Below are 26971 nucleotides of genomic sequence, written 5' to 3'. Positions count from 1 at the left end.
TTATTCACTTTTACCTTTCCATACAATCCCCCAAGGTACCCAATTCTTTGTCCATAATGCACGCTATGTATGAATTTAATTTTATTAATCTATGACCAAATGAGGCTATATAGTGAACATGATAAATCATGGCTGATGCGACTTGTATTTCTGTATATTTTTTTGTTTTGTTTTTGGTTTGTTTGCAGTTGTTCTTTAGTCATCAAACAGTTTGGTCTGGGTACAGGTCACAGTTTAAAAAACCCATCCTTTTTATTGTCCCACTGCATTCTAAAAGTATTTTTTTACCCTTCATTTTTAGTACTGGCTTTTAGCCCTAAAAAAACAGCCAGCATGCAAACCTAAATGCAGTGCTTTATTTGTAAGAAAAAAGGTGCCGGAACTCACATCTTGTTAATCCTCCAGACACTGTCCGCCCCCCTAAGTACTGTGCCGGACCTTTCTCCCAGAGAGCACTCCATACAGAGGTATGTGAGGAAAAGAGAGTAAGGAAAGTTTTTATGAGGGCTTTAGATTTGTAATTCTCCTTTGGAACATCTGCCAAAAAATGGTGACAGAACTTTGTTCTGGTGAGTTCAATGAGAAAAAAAGCCTGAACTAAATGTATCATGATTTTTGGGGGAAAATTGAATGCATGTTGACTCTAAAAGGTAACATTTGCAAAAAATTTAGGTCATTGGTGATTATACCTATAAACGTATTTCCATCTTATTAAACTAAATAGGTTTTATAAATCAAACATCCATGTAGAACCTAATCTTGATGTAGTAAGGCAGATGCAGGTGCATGTTCATTGCAGCCCAATCAGGAAGCATATCAAGGTGTGACGCTTGAGTCATTCAGGACAGATGTCTCGCTGTCTATCATTCTCAGTAAGACATTTTCCCACCTATAGCCACCTTTTGATATTTCTGCTGTGTAAGAAAATGCAATGCTACGCATGATTAAACCTTTGTTTATTCCAAATTGTGTAAGTCGTACTGATTAGATGAAGGCATTTTGTCAATTGATTATAAATCAAGCAGGATGATTTTCAACTACTTCTGATTTGTGCCTTTTTTGTTTTGTTTTATTTTTCTTTCTCTCTTAAAAACGAAACTGACACAGATCAATACCTTTGATGGAAGGTAATAATCAGGCCTATTAAGTGACAAAGGTTTACTCTGTAACAGCTGTGCTGGCGGGAGAGAAGAGCTTGTCTGACTAATGAATCGTGAAACAATCAGGCAGTAGCCATTTGTGTTTAGATCTGTAAATATGGTGTGGTTCAAGTGCCAGACCATTGCCGGCACTCCAGCTGGGGGCACAGATGGTCCACATTCAAAGCAGCACAAGTGTAAGAAGGTTTTTTTTTATTATGATTTTATTTCTATTTCCCACATTGCACCTCTTCGAGAAACTAGCCTACAGTGAAAACTTTCTCTGGGAGCCCAGAAAAATATATGAAAACATGAAAACACCTACTCGTGCATATAAGTACCAGATAATTACAAGTACTTATTTATTTAGCATGGATAATAGTTTTTAAGTGATCCTGTACTGAGAAGTAGGGGTGCAGAAATTGCTTTCTCTGCATACTAGTTGACTGTCTTTTACTGGCCTGTATACTTTTTATTTTACTGATCTAGAACAAGCATGCCATTAGTCACATGTGACAAAAGATAAAACCCCTGATCTGCATGCATCAGAAAGTATTCAAGCCAGTCGTTTAGGATGAACAGCCAAGCAACCAGTATTCTGTCTGGCATGTGTAAAATTATTAGAAATGCTCACAGTTTAGTGTAGATGAATAGTACAGCTCAGCTGTGCTTTGACAATGAGAACCTTTATTCATCTACAATACATGGGGCAGATAGTATTAGTATTTTATAAACAAAAAATGCATTGTTGTCGCTGTCTGTTCAGCTTTTAAAATTAGTGTTGGTGTTTGGGTTCGGGTCTGTGTCAAGTCCAAACTGAACATCAGTCATTCGGGCCGGAATGAATATAGCCGAACATCTCTGATGTTCGATGATTGGATTCGGCACAGTCGTATGATATAACTGTCAATAACAGCATAGCACAGCTCAGACAATTCGAGTGCCAAACTGTGACAGATTGGCCAGCTGGACAGATTTGGAGAGCCTTTAAAGAAATAAAAATAACCAGCATTCATAGGATGGAAGATCTTGGTGAGATATCAGACATCACAAAATGGAAGATCTTCATGGGACATCAGGCATCGCTGGATAGAAGATCATTGTGGGACATCAGATATCCCCATAGATATATGAATAAATTGATTATCAAGGGACATCACACATCCCTATGGATGAATGAATTTATCATCATGGGACACTTTACACACATTATGATAATATAAAGGTAAGTATTATTTAAAAAAAATAATATTAAAAGTTTGGGGTGTTTTTTCAACGGTGTGGCTTTGTTTATTTCTAGTGACTTTTTAACACGTTTAGGGAATAGGTAGGAGGTACCATGTACCTCTTTACACATTTCCCAGGGTGAGGGGGTAGACATCTGGGACCCCCTTATTAAAGCAGGCTTCCAGTTAAGCTTCCCACCTGCGTACCCCCACAACACAGGAGCCTAAAAAATGACTAGCCTAAAAGCAATGCAGCCTTGCACATCATTTCTTTAGGAATTTTTAACTGTAATATGCACTTTTTTTGTTTTTTTAATTATTGTTAAAGGAAAAGTCTGTTCATAGAAGACCCCTTTCCAAAAAAAAAAAAACAATACCTCACACTCTCCTCCACCTAATTGTGATATTTATTAAAAATGGAAATATAATAAATGCCAAGCATATTCACCTAAATCTGTGGTCACCTGATGTGCTAGGTCCCAATTTTCCTTTCCTGCACAGTAATTGGTGTCTGATGATGAATAGTCCTGACAACTTTAGCAAGTACATGATGACATCATGTACTTGGATGAGATAGGCACACAGTAGGTCCCGACTTTTGTATTGGCGCCATTAACAGTTATATGATGGTGGAATCAGATAAATAAAAAAAGAGCCTTGGAAAGTTTTTTTTAACAGATGGGAATGGGGGCAATAGATGGCATTTGGAAGTTTGACATGTTGAGTGTATTATCCAATGCATTTTACAGATTTTTCTGCTTGCTTAGGGGACAATATTAGGGGCTTCAGGTAAGTTAAAACATCTTAAAATAACACCAACTATGTGATTGGATATACTTTGTAACGCAACAGTTCCAACAACAAATTGATGAACAAACCAGAGACAAAGGGCCTGATTTATTATACAGCACTCCAAGGCTGGAGAGGATACACTTTCATCAGTGAAGCGGAGTGACTCGCAAAATCTGGAATAGACTTCCTAAAATCATTTGCTATTTGCTAGAAAATGTTTTGAATCCTGGACCAGATACATTCCAGATTTGCTGAATCACCCAGCTTCACTGATGAAAGTGTATCCTTTCCAGCATAGGAGAGCTTTAGTAAATCAGGTCCAAAGAGAGAAGGGTCACACTGTAGCACTGTCCACTCCACTGCTAATCCCGCATGGGAAAAGCTCCTCCTTAAAACTATCTGTTTACATTGCCATCTGATGGTTTTTAAGATGTTATAAAAAGCTTTTGTAGAAAGCTTTTAATGCAAGGTATAAGTAGAACTTGAGTTCTCTTTCCTCCTACAGTCTGTGACTGTACTGTGAAAGGAGAAGTCTGATAACTCATTCTTTTGTATTTTTCTTCTTTTAAATGATGCTCCTTTTTTCTCTAGTAGGGGCTATATTCTGAATTACACTGAATGAGTTCATTGACAGTTACACATTTAAAGTAGACTTCACACTACATATCATTGTTTTCTTTTTGTTCCCTTAATTTCTATCGTCAAAGGCTTCAGCAAACATGCTTATATCCCTAGTGAATTTTGCAGTGCCACCTTCTTTTCTGCAGTTCTGCTGCTTTATATTTGGTCCAGTGGTACCATCTCCTTTCCAGTTTCTATTGAAGGTGGTCAGATAGTTCTGAACAGAGCCAATTCTGATCCAAATCTGAGCTATCTTGATCGCAACTTGGAATTTGAGCAATGTGAGCTCCATTCCAACATTACAATACCTGCCATTCACAGCTGTCATCATTTGGCATCCTGATTGGCTGAGCTCCACTCTCTGCCAGGTGTAGCTCATTACAAAAATACAAATTCCCACTCGAAATTTAGAACTCTAGTGAGATTTCTGTTGACTAATCCAACCTGCAAGTGCCTGATCTCACATTGCACATGTGCATGACAAAGCTCCACATCATAAGAAATAATTCACAAGAAGATAACCTGGCATACCCAATTTCCCTCCATATAACTCAATGTTCATGCATGTGCATGTCCCCTGCTAATGCTGTGCTCAAGCTCAGCCTCCTGTGATATTTGACAGCTGTCAATCATTCTCAGGGAGAAACAGAGAATAGTTAAATAACCATTTTTTTTTAAATAATAGTTAAATAATCATCTTTTAATAATGTATAAAAGGTCAGCACTGTAATAAAGAATGTAAAGGTAAAGATAAAAGGTTTGCTTTAATGACGTATTAATAAATGCAAAGCTGGATTAATTTGTGTTTATTTCATCTCTCTGGAGTTCAACTTTAACAAAAATCTGTGTCAAATATCAATTGTTGTTCTTTTATAAAGAAGGAGCAGAATGGCAGAAAGGTTTAGAGATTGCTTTGCCCAAGGCCCAACAGTATCTGAAAAAGGCCCAGCTCGTGAAACAAACAACATAAACCTTGACAACTGTTTAGAATATTCTCCTGGGATTTGATTTCAGAAGTAGGAGCAGATTGTATTCACAGATGATGACCATCTTTTCACTGCAGTGTGGCTGAGTGTGGAAATAATTTCATACACTAGGGTCCAAATATTAGAAAGTTAGATTTGTGAACTTAATTTCACATGTTGCACATCATGTTTTTTTTGCCACCTTTCATATTCTCATGTGTACTTTTTTCTCACCCCATATGTAAGTGCATGTGTATAATTTTTTCTCCAGAATTCAAATATATCACAACAAATAAAAACTAATATTACCCAGCTATTTGTATTATAGTTTGCCAGCCAAAGAAAATGTGCAGACGTAACACATATTAGGCCTGATTTAAATGTGAGCCTTTTATGGAAATACGAATATTTGAAGTGGACCTGTCCTTACTAAAGAAATGTAATCATGTTTAAAAGTAATAATATTCATCTGCCAGATATATGAATTAAAACACATTACATTGCATTTTAGATCAGGCCAATGGATGTTACTTAGGGCTGTTTGTACCAGAAGCAAAAGAGACAGCACTAAGTCTCTGGCCACCTCTTGTGGATAATTTCTGAGAAGTATAAGGGAAAATGATGTCTAAAGGAGTCAAAAGAGTCACTAAATTTTAGGTACATAAATACATCTACACTTTTCTTGTTTTTTGTCTGTGCAGGTAAAAAGTAAACTAATATATAAAGCAGACAACAAGCTAGATCATCTAGGTTCACTGATGAAACTGCATCTTCTCCAGGTTTGGAGAGCTTTAATAAATTAGGCCCAGTATGCCTACTGTAGAGATATACAAACCTGTAATGGATAATTTGTAATTGATTCACTTGAACCTTAATTATTGAAATTATTTTTCATCAAAAGTTAATATTACTATTATCATTAATATTTAATAAATACTATTATTTTGTATTTTATTTCATGGCTGCCCCTGATTTTTAGTGCATGATGGTTTTTTTCTTTTAGTTCTTGAAAGAACTTACAGTGTTTTCTAGTATTTAAATCATATGATAATAGCAGTAGCTAGATACGTTTGGAAAAGAGAATGAAGACTTTCTATATGAATAACTTGTCACCCATTATGATGGGCAATTAGTCATTTAATTGGGTCTTACTCTTTATGGCTTCATGGTTGGCAGGTCTGTCAGCAATTGTGATTTTGTACTAAATTTGAAATATACTTTGAATTTGTGATAGATATAAGGTATGGAGTTACCTTCTTGTGCATCATAACCTCCATTGTTACATTGTTTCTGATGGCGTGTTCAGACTGGCTTTTTTCATATATTCATACAATCTCTCTACTGAGAGTCCTTGCCATACAAAACTGATTGTAAATCATTCACTTGTATGAAAAAATTATTGTCTGGTTATCTTTTAGTTACCAACTCTTACCTTGACTGCATCTAAAAGTTGGGTAGGGCTGGTCTAATGTCAAGGTAATGAGCACTAAATGATATATGATGAGGCAAAGTTAAAGAAATAATGATTTTATTATTTCCAGCCTAATGTCAGCAGGCGTCTGTTAAATGTCTATGTTACAAGACCTCCTATAACAGTAAATTCAATGGACACAAATCTTTAGTACTTCCATTTGGTGTTTCCTTTGCTGCTAAACTGCTCCTTAGCTATTTGTTAATGAGGAAAGATATTGCCGGGACAACTGCCTGACTGTAGGTTTGAATTACAGGGAACAATTGATTTTTCATTAAACCTCTGGTACAGCTGTAAAGAAAAATAACAGTAGTTCATTGATCAGAGTTGAGGGCAGTGCTCGCCTATTGGCTTTCTGCCACATCCAGTTATTCATTGTAGTAAATGTACATGGAAGTCAGTTCATTTCAGTCATTGCCTTACTGTCACCAGCAATGTGTCTCCAAAAGTACTATTATAATTGCAACTATCTGGATATGGCCATGAATATTCTCATGTGACATACTAGGTATTTTTATCTGTATATGTAATACGCTTCACAATTCATTAAACATGTATTTGTCTATATACACATGTATATACCTCTGTTTCTGCATTTAGGATGTCTGTTTTAAGGACCAGACCAAATCTTTCAATTAATGGCTTAGCCTTTTTCAACCTTTTTCCCCTGAAGAACCCCTAATATAATTTTCAGGATCTATGGGACACTTCCAAAACCAATTAATTGGGGGTATTGGGTAACCCTTTGCTAAAAATTGGGGTCAGCAGGGAAAATGATAACTCTTTAATTGCTGCCTAGAATACCTCCCTTATAGACAGCTAAAAAGATCAATAATATGGCCTTAATTTCCTTCCCAACATATCCTATTCCTAAACCCAGAGCTCACCCCTTCCTCCCCACACACACACACACACACACACACACATACACACTAATCCTGTGCCTGACCTCTCCTTAACCCAAATATTTATTTTAACCTTTGCACCTAGTCATGTAGGCCATATACGTATGCACTCTTCTTTCACCCAGCTCCATGCCTAACTCAGAACATTTTTCAGTGTTGGCAAGCCTGTATTTTATTTACTTTATTGTAACCATAGAAAACTTTCCACATCTGAAGTCAAAACCAATAAGAATTTGCAGTGTCCTGTCAAATTTGGCAACTGGTAAACAGTCAAAACCTAGGGGAGCTGCCAGTGCTGAATGGTTTGTCTTGGGATCTCATATATGAACCCCATCAAACCTTGCAAGGACAAAAACTGATCACACTTTTGTGCTGTGTTTGTCCATGCATATTAACATACACATATTCATTTTAATAAAACAAGTGCAATACTGTGAACCTTTTATTACACTAGTTCATTATACGTAGCAGTATGCATATATTGTTCATCAAATCATCTACCTTTAATGTCCAGAGCAGTGATGTTCAACTGATGCTGAAGTAAGTGATTGTCCGAAAGTGCCTGGGAAAGGATGAAAACATGGAATATTTTATAGATTTTTTTTATGAAACATATTTATAAAATAGTAAATATAAACTAATAGTTATAAAAGTAAGTAATATAAAAATAAAATATTTGTATAATGATATTCTTGTTGATCTACTAAAACTATTACGATCCCTAAATATGATTGTTCTTCTGCAGTTGCCCCACCATACCATTTTAGTAATTAGTCTTAGTAATTTCCAGCTGTCAAAATGACAGCTTCAATTTGCTGAGTAATACAGCTGCTGCAGCCCCTAAAGTTAAGAACATAGCTTCAGAACAATGTTTGTAAACACTGTTCAAAAGTGTGATCTAGAAATGAAGTGTAGGACAGTTGTTACTTTGCATTTACTGTTTTAGTCATTTAAAGGTTAAAGTAGTGACAATTGATTTACATATATCACTTAAAGCAAAAAAATTATGTCAGTTCAAAAAAATCACAAAAAAATGTAAAAATATTTTTTTTAAAAAATGGTATTTTTATTTAACCCATAGTTAACCCAATCCAAACTTTAGTAGGTTTTCAACCATTTATATTTTAGAATTTTATGTTTTTATTTATCATGCATTGTAATTTTTTTGGGCAAATATAAAAATTGCTTTGGTCCCTATAGGGTACACAGACATTATATACAGAAATGTAGTACAGGGACTTTTTATCTTATATTTTATTATGCTTTCATTGATATTTTTAATTTTATATTTTTTTCTTTAAAAAGAAGTAGTAAACAGGAGGCACATTTTATGTTACTTTTATGTTACTATAATGGTATAGTAACTTGTTTATTGGGTAAGTCTGTTAATGCCACTGAAATTTGTAGTCGGTTTGGACAACTTACCTGGTATAATAGAGTCTCCACTGACAGATTTTGTCCTTTCCCTAGTTTCACTGATATAAATGCCTGCATACAATCTTCTCTACAAAATATATAAGAAAATACAATGTTAAAAAATCTTATTTTGCATTTTCTTTTAATAAAATGCACATTTTCCATGCAGGTAAACACAACTACATTAAGCTATAAAAATATAATCATGTACTTTATTATAATATTTTATTATTAGCTTAAATCTTTGTTGTTTGATTATTATAAATGCATGTCAACATTGGCCAATCCCTGTTGATGACAAAGTAAGACACACTGCAAAGACCTGTAATTATCAAAGTTGTTTGACCCCAGAAGACGTAATTAGAGGGCCTGGCCTCTAATCGTCTTAATGGATGATAGGTTACAAATTGTATTAATATGAAAATTCAGAATGTCAGCTGGTAATCTCTGCAGTAATGGCAATCTATTCATCATCCTTCCCATCAGGAATTTGTCAACTGTTTGTTCATTTAGGTCCCTGCTCATTCACAAACAGAGGAGACAGACAGCACAGCACAACAAATATCATTTATCACTTCATGAAGGAAAATTGAAAATGGTTGAGGGGGTTTGTGAAAGCTAGTAGACAGTTTAATGGTAATATTTACTTTAATACGTCTTATAATTTATTACATCTTAGTTTGTCTATATTTGGAATTAAAAGAAAAAAATTATGAAAAGTAAACAAAATCTATTGGCCACTCAACAAACACAGTATAAAATAGACTGTATTTTTAAGATAGAAGTACAAAAACAATTTTTTGAAGATATAATATTTTGACTGCCATGGAAAGGAGGCATGGAGGATACAAGTATGAGGGAAGTCCAATGGGTATTGTTACCCATTACCCTTCGACCGATCACCTTTCAAAATTGACCAGCATGTTGACAAAAAATCACAGGAATCCAGGGTTGACCAATGTGGGCACAATATGCAAACATATTAACAATAAAACCAACCACACACTACAGGTTTGAGAGAAACTTTATTGATATTTTGCTCATGAAGAAGCTGATATAATTCTGGCAAATGCGTCAAGCTAGGAGGAGTAGCACGGTGTACAATTTATACCGATAGAATGAGTACATTTTGGGGTCTAATATATATACACACACACACACACACAATTTCACTGTCTTACAAATGTATTGATCATTCTTTAGATCAATGACTAGGTGGCAAATGGAACCATGGTTTGAGATTCAAGCTCAACTAGACCTTTAACTTTTATTATTTTAATGAAGTCAAGTTGTGTGAACAGTAAATATTGAGTCAGTGTTCTTTATTTTTAGTCTACTAGTGAGTAGCAGCCCTTAAAATTCTTTGTTCTTACAGCAAGCTTAGGATTTGGACTGCTAATCAACATTGGGTGCAGCAGTTCAAGTCTTCAGCAATCCATGCACAGTGCTTCTCTTTCCAAACCCAACACCTGTCTTTTAACGGCCAGAACTGACAGTGGAGGCTTGTGCAAAAAAAGCAAGCTCTGGAGAAAATCTGATCCTTTTTTCATAGAGCAGATTCAGAGTCATAATGAATTTGTATTAAATAGTATGGCTTTTCTATTAGTGCAAACAATTTCTATTTCTTTGAGCCAATAATGAAAGTTTGCATATTCTTTGGGTTTATTTAATGTATGTCAGGTCAGGTATGCATAGCTAAAATTTTATTTAATGTTTAATTGTCATGGTGACTGTTTTCAGTGGAAAAAATAGTGAGAGGCAAATGCAAACTTTGATAGTTACCACAGAAATAGAAATGGGGGGGGGGGGTCTCCCAGTGAGGACACTTGTTCCAGTGACACTTGTTCAAAAGAAACATTCACTTTACCTTGGATGACTGTAATGAATGAACTCCCTTGTGTATGCACTAGAGTTGCATCATTCCAGCCTGACCAATCAAAGTGGCCAAAGAGCCGAAACCTGGAAGAGGATCAAGTGAAGATTGTGGCACCTTTGAGAAGACAGGTGAGTGTAATTTTAAAAAAAATGGGATCAGGCAGGTACATTTATTTTATTACAGAAAGGACATTGCCTGTTCCTTCGGCAATAAAGAACCTGTTTGTGCCTTTTTAAAATCGTCCTTTATAATTTTGCCTTCCCTAATATCTTCCTATCCCAGCTTGCAATACATTTGAGAGTGGTGAAGACTGGGATAAGCAAATTGACCCTCTGCTTTACTCCTCTGTGTCCTAGTGTACCAACCTATAAATATTATGAATGGTATTATGATCTTGATCAATGCAAGAATGGAATTTCACATATGGCTGAAAGTAAGGGTTTTGTTGATAAACATGCTTTGGAACATTTTAGGTGCTTTAATAGGTTAGGTATTGGTTACAAATCCATTTTTTGAATCTTTAATATTGATATTGCATTGAAATTGTGCAGCAGATGTATACAATATATCTCTTTGTTTCTTAACACCTAATCATTTGACCTTATGTGGAATTACATTTGTACTTGTTAATCAGCATTAAAGATAAAAAATGCACTGAAATTGTTATGCATAATGACTTGCTTCTTCTTGGTGGCTTGGAAAGTTTTGCACTCTAGATGCTCCCATATCTCTGTTAAGACAGGTTTACTTTAGCATGTTTATAGTTGTTATTAGAGGTACGAGGTAAACGTCATATTTCACTAATTTTAACTACTTTCATATTTGCAGGTTAGCCGGTATAAAAATTTAGAAAGGAATTCTTTGGGGAAAACAAACTGCAAGAGACATTAATGTGATTTCAAAAATATGACTCTATTAAGATCTCAAGAAAGAAAAGAAGAAGCCACAGCATTACTGATTTTAATTCTCCAAGACACACTTTTATGTGCTGCAGAACATTGGTTTTATTGATATTTTATCCAGTAAAAGCACTTTTGTTCAGATCCCAACTGATTAAAATGACAAGCTCTAGTGCTCTGTCTGAATCCCAACATAATGATTCTTTATCTAACAAGACATTCCTTGAGCTCACCATGTTTTGTGGGAAAGATTCTTTTAACGGAATATTCTGTAAAAAAATTAAAGACTCTTTTCTCTAGATGGAGTTTGTTTAAATAAAAATTACAGACATATTTTGGGGTGCTGTGATATACTGTTTCTCAGTTCTCTGGCTGGTTGGGGTTCTGAATACCAACAAAGCAAGTGTTTTTGTAGTCTGAGAAATTTGAGAAACAAGCACAAATTGCTTAAATTATGTACACATGGTTGTAAGCTACAGAATTTTTCGGCAATAAAAATAGTGGAACCTTCAAAGATCTATGTATACATTTTAAACTTTGATACATTATTTAGACCCCCCCATAAAAAATAATGACATCACTGTTTAACACATGTGGTATTAAGTAATTGACTATTGGTCTTGCCAGTAGAAATATTTGAACTATGGTGACAAAGCCCTGCCTTTTTTAGCAAATTTACCAATGCTTCGTCACATATTTAGCCATTGTGCCAACAAAGACAACAACTGTCCATGAGTATAAAGAGATTCCAGTGATCACCAATGAAAGACATTATCATTCCTGCCAATAACCACCAATAGACGACAGTCATCCCTCACAGTGACCACAACAGAAGGGAAACTCTTCTTCCACCAGCCACCAATACTGTAAGACGGTGCTTCTAGGCCAGTGTTTCTCAACCAGGGTTCCTTCAGGAGTTGCTAGGGGTGGCTTGAACAATGAGCAATTTGTGCCCCCCAGGTTATCACTCCTGTAAGGAAGGCATTCTTCCCGCTGACCATTATTGTGACCACCACAATTTATTGTGAGCTGAGGATAATTTATTACCAGGGGTTCCTTAAGACCTGAAAGTTATTTCAGTTGTTCCCCCATGTTAAAAAAATTGAGAATGGCTGCTCTAGACTGATAATATAAGGGACTACACTGTGTCATACTTCTTTACTGACCACCAATAATACGGAATCCTAAAATTGTCTAGCTATTATAATTTGTTCCACTTAATGAATATCATTGAGGACTGTATTGATGAGAGTTTTAAATCTTGGCTCCAAGTATCAAATATAGTAGTTATGTCACTGTGGAAAAGTAACAATGATACTCTTCTAGGCAACTAAAATTATTTCTTATTATTTATAAAATTATTTATCTTGTTTTTTCCCCCATAGTTTCTTGTTCAACAAGTTTTCCTAAATGTATTCAATTTTGAAAAAGTAAAATATTATAATAAATATTATTTTCAAGATGTGTTTCTACAGATTTGGTGAAATAGATTCATTTAACACACTATTCACTTTTTTCACTTTATGCGGATGTGTGTAATGTGAACAAAATCATGGAAGCAAAATACAGTAGCTGTCTACAGATTTACGGAAATCCACTTATTTTTAGGTAATCTATTTTTTTAAAAGTTAGGTGAGGGAATTTGGAATGTTGTTTTTACTCAGTTGGGCAATTGTATTCCTATTCATAAATATATCCGTAGACAGGGAAACTGCTAATTCACCCTACCAAAAGTATACAAACATACCTGCATTTCACCATCTTAAAAAACTCATACAAGGTCCAGCAAAACCATTAATAAAAGTTACACTTGTCATAATTACCAAAAATTATGTTAACATGTTTCAAGATGTTGTGGTTTGTAAAGGTGACTTTTGTTTTCAGTGGGCCTGATTTATTAAAATGTGATTGTGATAGTATCATACTTTGGGGTTGCTTTTCTTTATTTGATTGAATCAAAAGGTGCCTCGACAAAGTATAAATTTAGGGGTGTGAACGATTATGAGGCCATTTTTTCCCTAGATTTGTTTGTTTTTCAATAAAAAGGCTTTCAGACATGTATTTAAATTATTTTTTTTCTTTATTTAGGTATTAAAAGAGCAAGCTCAAAACACTGTATGTCTTCCTTATTGTTTAACATTGGTACTTTTCTTCCGAAAAACCAAAAATGCTCCTTTCTTTCAGCTTTCTCAATTTTAGAAGCTCATTATTAAATCCAATTTTCTCATCAAGATTATTAATTGTTGGTGCTCCTAACCTGAATTGTGGTTGAAACACCTTTGAGCAAATCAGTTTCTCCTAGTAATGCAAAATTTCCCTTATATTAACTCAAAAAGCAAAAAGATAAACTAATAAGATATGCTATTATTGGAAATCCTGGGTGGTCCAGCAAACCTGGAATGGATGTGATTCAGGATCGGAAACTTTTACCAAATATTAGCAAATTTTTTTTAGGAAATCAATTTCAGGTTTGCTGTATCACCCAGGTTTTCCCATGAGAGTATATCTCTGGTATATATCAATATACCAGTTTTAGGTGAGTTTTCCCATGCTCATTTATATAATCTATACATACATACAAAAATAATTGAGAAACTTAGTGTATGAGTTAACATTGACATATATAATTTAAAAAACAGGACATCAGACATTCCCTCAAACATTCCCTTGTGGGAATACTCCACGTCCATGTATTTCAATGGCATTAGTTGGTTCACCGGGGAATATATGAGGGAATATCAGATTCCCTGTTTTATAAATAGAGCCCAAATTTTGCACCAAAAGTTAATAAATTTAGGTTATTTTGCACATAGTGGTGGACTTTTTTTAAAGATCAATACTCATCCTATACTTTGCCATTAATGTGCTGCATGCCTATTTAATATGGGTCAATTATTAATGATACAAAAAGTAAAAAGCAAGTATTCTTTATCTACAGCCTTTTATCCCATACATATAATAAATTACTATTAAATTATTGTATAGATACTTAGGACATTTACCTATTTTCTATTTATTATGGTCCTGATTACTAAATGAAATATTCTACTGCAAAATGAATATATTCTACAATTTGTTTTCAATTTTGTTTTTGCTTATACGTTAATATTATACAGTATACATATACTAAAGTATTTGTGTTTATGTGTGTGCTTTTCAATAGTGCAATCTGTAAAAACAAAAACATATGTTTGTATTAAATGTAAAGCCCTCAGTTGGACAGTCATTTTCTTGCCTTAAACCATTGCAAAAGAGGACAAGCTCCCTACTGTTTTGAATGATGAAATAAAAATGGGCTGCAAAGCTTTTCATGAACAAGTTAACAGTTCCATTAGGATCACATAAAGTCACGATACTTACTCCATAGACTTGATGGACTGCATATAAAGACACAAATAACTGATGCACAGAAGTGTCACACAGCCATCACTTACACAAGTGCATTTTACTAATAAATGGGAGGAAGACCTTAGAGTCCTCCAAAACAATTACCCAACATTTTGTTTTCATAGGCAGGGGGCCTGGCTAAAACAACCTTGCAGGCAGACATTGGCAGGCTGATTTATTCAAGCCCGTTGCTTGCTTGACTTCAATACTCTGAATTACGCGCTACAGCCAAACAAGTACCGTGCTCATAAATATTTTGAAAGGCACAAACCAGAGTGTTGGTTGCATGCTGTCCGCACGTGGAAACATAAATACAAAAGGCAGGCTCACTCTTCCTTTAAGCTCATCTTGCATTCAGCCAGCTGCATATAAATATTCCTCTATCTCATCAGGCTCTCAGTGTTTGGCCTCCTCTGACTGATATTGGCTCATCATACTTAATCTAGGGTGAAATTTCCTCGTCTGAGCTAAATTACTCACAGCCATCAAGGGAAGTGATATTTATTTTTCGTGGGGCTAATGACCTGTCCCCCAGACCCACCCATTGATGGTTATTTACTAGGGCCCAGATGCTTGAGCTCAAAATGAGTGCTAATGTCAGCAGGTGCCATCCCTCATTCAGCTCTGTGATTGAATTGGAGCGATCCCATTGACATTGACTCTGTGACTTTTAAGGCTATTACCCTCAGCAAGAGATGAACCTCTCATCATTGCTGCAGTGCTGACAGCTGATTAGCGGCAAATTACAAGCACCATGAAGCTAAGTTGTTGTTGGGTGACAAAGGGACAGGGGGAGAGAAGAGAGAAGGAGGTGCGAAACATGAAAGGGATAATATTGGCACTGTCACCTGAACAATATCAGCCATATACTTTGAATCAGTTAAGGAGAATCTGCCACAAAGCACAATGTCTGAAGCCTCAAGATGAAAGAAACTATTACCATATTGTAGATCCAGAACAAGTGCCCTTTGTACTGCCTCAGGAAAACAATGCAGTCAGTATTACATCCATTAAATGCCATACAAATATTTTGTTGTATTATGATAGAGTTACTTTTAATTTAATTTATTTTAGTTTAGGTTAGGTTCCCTGTGCAGCCATACCTAACGCAGAGATAACCAGAACTTTTTGATTTTATGAAACCATACCACCTTCTTTTCCAAACCGTTAAATTGGTGATTGTTGCAAAAATAACTGGTATTATATAAATCAGTCTGGCAGTCAAACAATATGCAATCTTTGATAGTGCCGTAAACCAAATGAGCCTTAAATATACATTCTCTTAGCACTGGCAGTAAAATGCATTTACCCTTTAAAATATTACCCGTAGTCAGCTTTAGATTATAAGCCAATACTGGGACATAAAAGGAGGCACCAGAAGGCAAGTGCTCATAAATGTATCCCCTTTCCAAAGGGCCTCAGGAAAAACAGAGGATTGGGTACTTATGTTAACTATAAGAGCCCAGAGCGGTGCCCTTTTCTCCCTCACTGCATTGCAAACTACTGTATGGACTTGTGCAAGAAAATATGTAGGAGCTCCACTCATTTTGTAATTTAATGTCATTAAATAATTCCCATGCGATCTATAACCATCTGTCTGTCTGTCTGTATTTTATATAAAATTTTGTAAACAAAATCCACCCATGTGAAATCTAATGGACAGGATGTCCTAGACCAGGCCAGTCTTTTTCAACATTTTTACCCCAGAGGAACCCTTAAAATAATAACAGTGAAGAACAGAAAAAAAAAAGAAAGGAGGTTTGTGGATCAAGTCTTCCAATGCAAATTATGTCAATGGAAGATGTCAATCAGCAATGGCGGCCAAAGAAAATAGAGCATCTGAATATTATTATTATTATTATTATTATTATTATTAATATCTCAAATTTTTTACTTCTTTTGACAAATAATTAACTAATGCCACGTCCTTCTATTTAAACTACAAAATGTGGATGTACAGGATGTACAGGATGGGATGTGTGGCTGTAAGGAACTTACCCGCCCTGCGAGCCCGCGGTGTCCCTGGGGTTCCCAGCCACAGTAACAGGCAGCATGGCCGAGGCTGCTGTCTTGCTCGCAGCTTGTCTGTCTCTACAGGCGGAGGGATCCGCCCTGGCCAAAGTACTGTTCAGCCAGGCAGCTGACCTCGGATTGTTACTGACCTGCATTTGCCTTATCCTTCTGTACCTTGCTTGATTGAAATTAACCCTTGCTGTGCTGTGCTGTTTTGAATAAACCTGATTCAAGGATATCTGGAGTTGGTTGTGGTTTGTGTGCCCAGGCGCATTACAGTGGCTTTATGGATGAATTTTGACTCTGGTGATTATACTCTGGTGATCTACTACTGTGTTTATGTTGGAGGTGTAGACAGCATAAGCAAGTACTTGTATTGTTTCATTAGCTGTATGGATATTCAGTTTGTGATACTTGGAATTAACCCTTGGACACAGTTTACCTTTGATAGATTTGAATCTATTCTCCCATTAAAGAGCTTAACCTGCCTTGATTTCTTGCTGTGTCCTCATTGATCCTTCCGAAATTCCATTCTGTGAAAGATCTGCCCCATCCTGTACGAGCGCATTGATTCTGTTTGACCATATGTCTCTATGTTCCTGATGAGGCGTACTGTAGTTTGTGAAATGCGTAAAACACTTGCAGCAACAACATCTATAATGGTTTTGTACTGTCATTCATTATTGTTTTAGATTTTTCTAATTAATCCAAAAAATGTTTTTTATGTTTTTAATAATGTATAATAGTATGCCATCATATTTTCAGTAATAATGCCTTTAAAGTCCCAAGGTTTGGTAATAGCAACCTCAGAATGACTGGAGGGGACAATTTTGTGAGATATTTTTATGTATGGGTCTATAGCCATGCAATGTACATACACCATAGGCAAATGCAAACATTTTATGGGGCAATTCATGAAAATATGAAAGTCTGCATTAGAAAGGGGAACAGAAAAAAAGAGAATTAAGTTACAGTACAATGCTAGATTTATTTTTCTTTGATGAGGGTTTAAAAACACCTAAACATCTAGTATTCTTGAACAAAGAAACATTACAAACACATTTTCTACCAATACACATGCATAAGTCAAAAAAAATTTTGCTGTATACATATGAAAATATTTTTTTTTAATATTCATACTTGAACATCTTACCTTTGCCCAACAACACATTTTTTGTATTTTTGTTATAAATCAGGGAATCAGACATTCCTTCAAACATTCCCTTGTCTTTTTCATGTGTTTTAAAAGCAGTAATTGATTTCTCCCACAAAATATTTGGGGGAATCTCAGATTCCTTGTTAAATAAATAAAAATGAGTAATGTGCAGTCAAAATTTTTGTAAGGATTCATCCCTTATGGTATATTGTATTATGTATTGTTTTATAAAATGTTTTATTTATGTGGTCATGAAGAGTCTCATGAAAGATTTTAAAATCATGTAGGGCTTGCTAAACTCCCAATATAAGACCCCAATATCTCTAGGGAAAAAAGATTATCTGTTTTAAAACATAACAAATTTCTATTTGAAATTAAACAGAAGCTATTTTTTTAATTAATAATTCTTTTTTTTTTTGACGAACACACTATCCTAAATTTAATTCAAAGCTTATGTTTTCACTAAATTATGCAATATCTGATGTTTAGGCCTATGGCACGTGCATTAAAATACAAAAATATAACCTCTGGTGATAAACAACTTTCCCCTCAAACTATTGTCAGAAATCAAGTTAGCCAATGCTACATAGGACGTTCCTGTTCATGTTGGGATAGCAGCAAGTCACTACCCTGACGTACAAATTTGTGGCTCATGGGATGTTTTGGTGCTTTCTAGGATAGGTAGTTACTAAATGCCTAAATAGCTGGAGAACTGAGAACAGGAGGGGAATTGGGGGGGGGGACACTTTAATCTAAACGTAAAACCTGTGAAAGTATATACCCTGTTTCCCCGATGATAAGACACTGTCTTATTTTTTTTTTGAAGGCCAAAATATGCTCTAGGGCTTATTTTCAGGGGGATGCCTTATTTACCCATGAAGAAGACTACAGTACACAGTTATTGTTCGTTCCTGGAGGCGCCTTGGCCTTGCACCTGGTCAAGTGAAACCAGATAAGAAGACGATAGAAACTGCCAGCAGATAAGGAGACCATGAAAACTACAACCCCCTCAAGAAAGCCAATTAAAAGTGGAATGTACAGCAGCAGTAAAAAGCAAAATAATATTAATTAGTCTGTCTCCAGGCAAATTAAAGAAGAGACCAGCGCAGAATTGGATGACCGGTGACGCAAGGAACTGAAGTAGATAAAATATAGATTTTTGCTTACGTTTTCAGAGGCTCCTTTAGACAGAGGAAAGGACAGTCCTGACCTCTATTGCCTTGTCTGTTGTGAGTTTCCCACGCGTGAATAAAACCTTGATTCTTTTACTATACCTCAGAAGTTGTCGTGAATAATTGTCAACTTACCATTGACAAACCCAAGGCTAGCTATGATTGTTATGAATAGAAATAGAAAAGGGAAAGCATTGTATTCAGTGATAATTTCTCATTGAATACAGATCAAGACATAATCAAGACCTCTACAAATGATAGAAATCCAGCATTTGGCCAGCCAATTGGAACTAGACATAAACCACCTGATAAGTGAGCAAACAATTTTAACCATATAATAACCGCAAGTACAATTATGAATATCCCATACGTGTAGCTGCAAAACCCGACACATTTCGCCCAGTGTAGGCTTTCTCAGGGGTTGCAGGCTAGTGGAGCATTAACATGTACTGGAGGCAGTACATAAAATGCAAACTAATAATTACATTGGGAAAGAGCATAGTGCATAGTCATGAGAGCAAATGAAACCATATTTTACAGAGTAATTGAAAGGTAGGTGATTATTATATATATATAACAAATAGTTTTAATGAATAAAAAATTAATTTTATCTATGGAATTAAACTATAACCATTATTAGTTATATAGAAGGAATATGTTTCTCAACACCTAGTTTTACCAGAAGGTAGTGCTATAGGTGTTATTTGATGAGACAGGCATAGACAAGAAAGAACGTTAAAAGCTTGGATATTTCCAATATGAATGAACTCCACACAAATCATTTGATTAAGGTAGATCGGGGAAGGATTTTTTTATTTTTGGAGACTTAGAACTTTTGTCTGAGGGAAAATATCCCCAAATGATGGTGTGGGTTTCTGTGCATCTCTAATAAATGTGGGTACATCAAAGGTGGTAGGAGGGACCTTTAGGGGGCTGTACTTAGCTTCTTAAAACAGGGAAGTATGGTATCTCCCACATGTGATAGTAAGCTTCTATAATTGAAAGAACTGAAATCCAATGAATAAAAGGAGCAGCGAGGGACAGTAAGCTTGGGTTGACAGGGGTAAATCATGTTGGATGTCCTCCAGGAAAGAAATGTAGCTGAATCGTTGCAGCTTTCAACGAAAAACAAGCAAGACTCCGTACAAATGTGCAAAGCAAGAGGTAAGGCTGGAGTTCAGCTTCAAGCAAATACCATAATTTTATTGTATATGTGATGATCAAGAAGTGTTTTACCATACTATTTTACTGAAATTTTTTGAGGTCTCATGCTTCCTGAATAACTTTTATGCTTTTTACACACATAATAAAATGCGAAGCAGAATAATGATTATCACATCGTCAACAGGTAAGCTTAACCGTCTCTACTACAATCTGCAAAATTGCTTGTGTATGACTTTATTTCTGCAAATACACATTTGAAGAATACAATATCATCCTCTGAATTTACGACACCCTTTAACTCATTTTTCCAAGGAGCACTCATTTACATAAACAGATAATCCGAGATAAAAATTTCCATTAGACAGAGGTGAAATGGATCAATTTTCCCTGCCAAGACAAATCTTAAATCTCTAGCAGATATGGTCATTATTGCAGTAGCCCCATTTCAGAAAAAAATGTATTAAAAAAAAAATCAGCAGACAGTAGCCATTTCCAGATTTCCAATTATCTTTAAGAAAAGCTTATTCTGTGGACAATAAAGCACATTACTGCACAATATGATACAGTCCATAAAGATCACAATGTTTTATGAAAGGTTAAAGAAAGCTCAGCACATTTAGGGAATGTCATAACCCACAAAGTCTTTGAAGACTGAAACCGTGAGCGCAAGTCTTGCCTGGAAAACAATCTGCTTTACCGAAGGTAATATTCATGCTAATTGATTTGGGGCTTTCTACTCAGAAGAACCTGATGTATGTAAAATAAATTGTGAATATACCATAAAACCTGGCCTATATGTACATGAATAAAACCAAAGCAGTAAGCAATCTTTACTTTTTTTAAGGTGAATATTTATATAGAGAATATGAAAAGCTATGCTCACTTAAATAACTAACCATGTGTAATGTAAATGGAAAAAAATGGTGGCATATGTTTGAATGAATGAGAAGAACACCGCTCTACTTTGGAAGTTAAAATATATTTCTTTAATAAATTAATATAAAAGCATGTAAGTATTGGCAAATATTTTTTGTACTTCCGTAAAATCCGGTAGTATATGTAAAGAAGCAAACCACACTGATAATAGTTACAAAAAAAAATTAACATTGGGCCAAATAGGTGGTGAACACATCAACATTTCTAATATATTATTCTAATATGGCTATTGACATGAAATTTACACTAGATGTAACAACTAACAACCCAAGTTAAGTTATGTGTAATAAAGTGGAATGGCACAGGGAATAAGTGTTGAACATGCTTACAGAAATGTATTTAATACTTAGTAAACATGCTTTTGTTGGCAATGACAGCTTCAAAATGCCTTCCCTATGAACAAACAAGTCGCATGTGATTTTGGCCCATTCTTCCACACAAACTGTCCTATTATCTTAAAGGTCTCTGCTATGAACCTTGATCTTCAGTTTTTTCCATAGATTTTCAACTGGATTCAAGTCAGGTGATTGACTGGGCCATTTTAGCATTTTTATTTTCTTTCTCTGAAACCAATGGAGAATTTCCTGGCTGTGTGTTTGTGATGGCTGAAATGTCCACCCTCATTTTATTCTCAACATTTTTTTGATTTATTTTATTCATTTTCCAAATGGTCCAAGGCAACAGATTCATATCAAGTATGTCCCAGTATATTTCGCCATTCATCCTTCCTTCAATTATATGAAGTCTGCCAGTACCATATGCAAAAAAAAGCCCCACACCATGATGTTCCCACCTCCAAACTTCAATGGTGGTATGCTGTTTTTTGGTTGATGTGCAGTGCTATTTCTCCTTCAAATATGGTGAGTGCAATGACATCCTAAGAATATAATTTTGGTCTAATCTGACTATTAGTGTTGATTGAATAGCTGAGTGTTTGATTCCGCAGCTACTCGATCGAATAGCCCGATATTTTTCGGATTAAAGTCTTTGGGGGGGATTTGGGTTTTTTGGGGGGGATTCAGAACTGTGCAGAACTGCAAGAGCAATCAGGGGAGAGGAGCTGACAGCTCGCGTGCCTCCTCCAATCAGCTGTGACCGCAAAGTTCCCACGGTCACGGGGCTGTACTTACATATGGAAATTAATTCTTGCAGCCCTGGGAAACCTCCTGTTTGTGATCCCCGGGCCCTAGAGGTGATAAAACTTCTAGTGCCCTGGGATCACAGTGGATTCTCAAGGCTGCCATTAATTCTTGCATCCCTGGGAATCCTCCTGTTTGCGATCCCCAGGCACTAGAGGTTAATTACCCTCTAATGCCCAGGGATTGCAGTGGAACAGCTGATGAACTCTCAATGAAGTTTCTACATTGAGAGTTTATCTGGAGTTCTGTTCCCACGATCACCGGGCTGATAAGTACAGCCCAGCGACCGTGGGAACTGAACTGCAGATGAACTCTCAATCGAGAAACTCCATTGAGAGTTCATCTGGAGTTCACATTTTTGTTTTTAAAATTTGCAAAGTCGAATTCTGTGTTTTTCAGGTCGGGTCTGCCCGAATTCGAACTACCATTTTCGGATCGAATATAGTGACAACCCGAATTCGAACACCAACACTACTGTCTATATTCTTCCACTATTTTACTGGTTTGTCCAAATGTTGTGGAGCAAAATTTAAAAGAACTTCTGCATGCATTTTTTTTTAATTGAATGCTTGTGAGGGGTGAGGCCATGTTGAGTGAGAGCATTACTCAATATACATGTTTGTATATATGTATACCTGCCAAAGTAATAGTGTTTCTGCCCATCTAGTGAGATTAGGATATATTTGCTACACAGAACAGATGTATCTGGCAAGAGAGGGGTCCTGAACTTGCTCTACCCCTCTCCAGTGAGTGGACAGAGGAAAAAGGAGTGACAGCAGACTGGTGAGCTAAACTCTCTGACACTCTACCTTTTTTGTATCAGAGGGTTCGTGGTTGTAAGAGAAAAAGCTGGCCATCAATCCATGCAGTAGTGGACACGTTTGCCACTAAATTAGCAGCAAGCCCCGTCAAGGATAATTTTTGTTAGGAGGAAACATGTGGATATCCTTCTGCCAACCAGAGGGAAGGGAGCAACTAACAGAGACATGTCAGGTCAAGCCTGGATGACAACCCAAAAGTTATAAGTGAGAAGTGAGCCATCCTAGAACAAGAAGTGTGTTGAAAAATAATAGAATAAAAAGAAAAACGACTGGCAAGCTGCGATATATTACATTTTTGTTACTGGGTATAGTATGTACTTTAAATTCTAATTTAAATTTTGATTTCTACTGTCTTTATTGTGAAATGTTAACCAATTGAGATAAATCTAGCTATTCCAAATATATCTATTACAGCACAAAAACATTTAATTTAAATATACTACTCAATAACCACAATGGATATAAATCTGCACAGTGTACATCAAATACCTGCGAATCCAGGTATAAACCTGTAGGTCTTGTAAAGATTTCTCAAAGATTACAGTAATTGGGTTTATACCTATTCTTGCACACACTATCCGAAACAAAAAATAAAAATTCTGCTTGGAGTATGGCTTTAGCAACGGTGTTTAAAACACTTGTACAAACAACATATTGTTATATGTTACAGATAGATCACGTTTGTGTATTATGGTTATTATTTAAGCCGTTATCAGCATCTGAAAACAGAAAGTCGAGAAATCATGTCAGCGTGTTTTCTCGTTTGATAACTTGTAATAACAGTTTCTCTTATATATTTGAAGTTTTGTTTTAATGCACACAGTTATATTCTTTGTGTATCAAGTCAAAACATCTAATGATTTAGGGATTTTTGTATTGTTAAAAAAAAGCAAAAGAAAAACTCACAGCTGGGTTGCTACATGGCTTAAGGCAAAAGCCAATTTAAAAAAAAATCCTGTGCTTTGGGAGGTGAATGTTTATTAAAATGTTGCATCTATTAAAAATATATGACTCATCATTGGCCATTCTATGTGATCCAGTCCCAACACCTTTCAGGCATTTAGCATGAGATGATAGCTAAAACATAGCAATTATGTCTATCAGCTATGCTGTTCAAATTCAAAATAAATCAAAAAGTTGCAGTGTGCTTTGGATCAAATACAAAAGTTTTACTTTATTATACATTTGTTTCTGTTCACTAGTGTGAAAAAATTGAAGTAAAAACAATCCATTATAATATTGTTATGGTAAATCTTCAGCTTTAAACATATTTATTTAATATATATGTTAAGTTGTTACATGTATACAACATAGTCGCATAATTCAACTAGGTTGATTCAGGGACTAGGTTGTTCCACTCAAGCTGGGCCAAGGCATACACAAAAGACAAAGTCGTCTAAGGCCAGACTTTTTATGTGAAAGTCCCAAAAATAATGTCCCCATGGCCCTCCACCACTTGGGTATTCCAGGGCTCTATTCATGTCACAAGCATTTGTAAGAAATGGAATGTAATTGGACTGTCTTTGTCAGGGACATAAAACTTCAATACTCGAAAGCCAGGATCTGTATACTTTGTATGCCATGTGCTACTCTACGTGTACCTTACTACTTATAGAAATCCCTAGAGTTCTTTAAAGGATTCCTAAACTATGATGAGTACCTTAAAGTACAAAAAGACTTTAAAGCATACCTCAATGATATTGGTGACCTGGATTGGTTGTTATTCTGATGCACTGGCTTCAAAATCTTCAGAATGTCTGACCTGGGTTAGTAGTTTAAAGTACCTGTGCAAGATGTTCAGCATGATAACCAGGCAACTAGCAATAAAAAGTCAACAAAGACAGTCTCCATGTTTGTTCAATTGTTTTAACTAAAAAACTAAATTGTATTTACCGTATTTTTTTGCAGTATAAGACGCACTTTTTCTTCCCAAAACTGGGGGGGAAAAGTTAGTGTGTCCTATACGACAAAGGTGTGATAAAATAACTAAAATAATATACTCACCCGATAACCGATCCTGCGTGTGTCTCTGGCTGGCTGCAGTGCAGAGCGAAAGAAGCCGGCACAGCGCCACCTGCTGTTCCCTGTCCTAACTGCCGTACAGTGGAAAAAAAGCACAGAGTGATCAGAAGGGGAATTTGAATGACACAGAGTGATCAGAAAGGGAATTTGAATGACACAGAGTGATCAGAAAGGGAATTTGAATGGCACAGAGTGATCAGAAAGGGAATTTGAATGGCACATGAGTGATCAGAAGGGGAATACCGGTATGAATGGCACATGAGTGATCAGAAGGGTAATAATCTTTCAGAATTTTTTTTTTCTAGATTTTCCTCCTTTAAAATTGGGTGCGTCTTATATTCCGGAGCGTCTTATAGGGTGAAAAATACGGTAGTTCCTAAATACTTAAAACACTTGGTGGCTCCATTAGTTAGTTTAAAGGCTTTTTTTAATTATATAGCTGTCAGCAACATACTTTCCATTCTATAAAATTCATTTTCTATACTTCATTCCATGAAGAGTCCATGAAGAAGCAGCAGCTGCCATTAGGACCGAACTACAGAACAATTACATCTAACATGGGGCAGGTGATCTGTACTTTTCACAATTAGCCGAATATAAACTAATGAACTAAATACATTTTTGGCACACTCAACAGGCAAATCAATTCACTTATAGAACAGAAATATGAAAACACTTTTACCTGTATATTATTTTGTATGTATTATTATAATATTTGTATACTATTACCAGTTCATTGTTTAGGGTTGAATGTTTTGGTTTACATATAGTTTGAAAACTCAAAGTCCCCCCTTTTTTTGGAGATGTCCTATAACTCAACATAATGTCCCTCCAGCATCTATACGAATGATGTTCTCAGACTACCTCTAAATGTATGAAATACTTACTAATGATACTTTTGGATTTTATTTGCTTAAAATATCTTTTTTTAGCATGACAGTAATAGATTAGGTATAGCAAAATTACAGATTAATTGTAGCATGTTCAGTTGGGTGTCATATCATTTTGTCCTGTCCACAAGTTTGCATTAAATATGAAGCACAAATGAACTCTCATAAATCTTTCCCAGCACATCATGTTCAATGCACATCATTTCATTTACCTGAACAAATAATTGACCAACAGCGCACTGAATTACTATTAACCCTGACATTTTCTAGATAAAAACAAAAAGGAATGTTCTGTAACCTTAAATAACACTGGGACAGGTAAAGCAAGGTGAGAAACAAACTTTGGACTGTGACCTCAGTATACCCTTGACTCTCATTACACAGAGATCCTACCATCATATTCCTGAACTACCATAGTACCTAAAGGCTGCAAAAATTGTATCTATACCAGATCTATATTTACTTTTACATAGATGTGGAAGTGCAAGAGTAATCATCCTGATTTTCAAGTGTGCATCTTGTTAAATCCTTTTTGGACAGGTTAGAACCATTAGTTAGGTTCGTATTACTGTCTGTGACCCCTGAGGAAATCTGTCACTGGGCTGTTTTTAGGAGCACATGCTTCAGATAAATCCCTGTAATCCTACTGAATAGCTCACATTGGAGCATGGCAAAAACTGCAGAGAATGTATTGTAGGATGCCAGGACCATGAGTGCCAAATACCTCCTTTTTCCCACAGAGCTAGCAGAAGACAGTATAGCACCCTGCACTACTGTCTGGGATTTGTGCCTTCCTAGTGTAAATCAAGTTGAACAGTAGTAACTACCTTTCCCAGTTATTAAGGCCTTGATTCCCTGCGGGTATGGTATGTCATTTAGTACCCTTTTTCCCAAATGCAAATCTTATTTACTAATTCTTATTTTAGGAACATGGCATCCCCTAAAAAAAAAAAATGGCCTT

This window comes from Pyxicephalus adspersus, chromosome 3, assembly GCF_032062135.1.
Source record: "Pyxicephalus adspersus chromosome 3, UCB_Pads_2.0, whole genome shotgun sequence".
Taxonomy (NCBI): domain Eukaryota; kingdom Metazoa; phylum Chordata; class Amphibia; order Anura; family Pyxicephalidae; genus Pyxicephalus; species Pyxicephalus adspersus.
The sequence above is the reverse complement of the archived record's forward strand: the minus strand, read 5'-3'. Positions refer to the sequence as shown.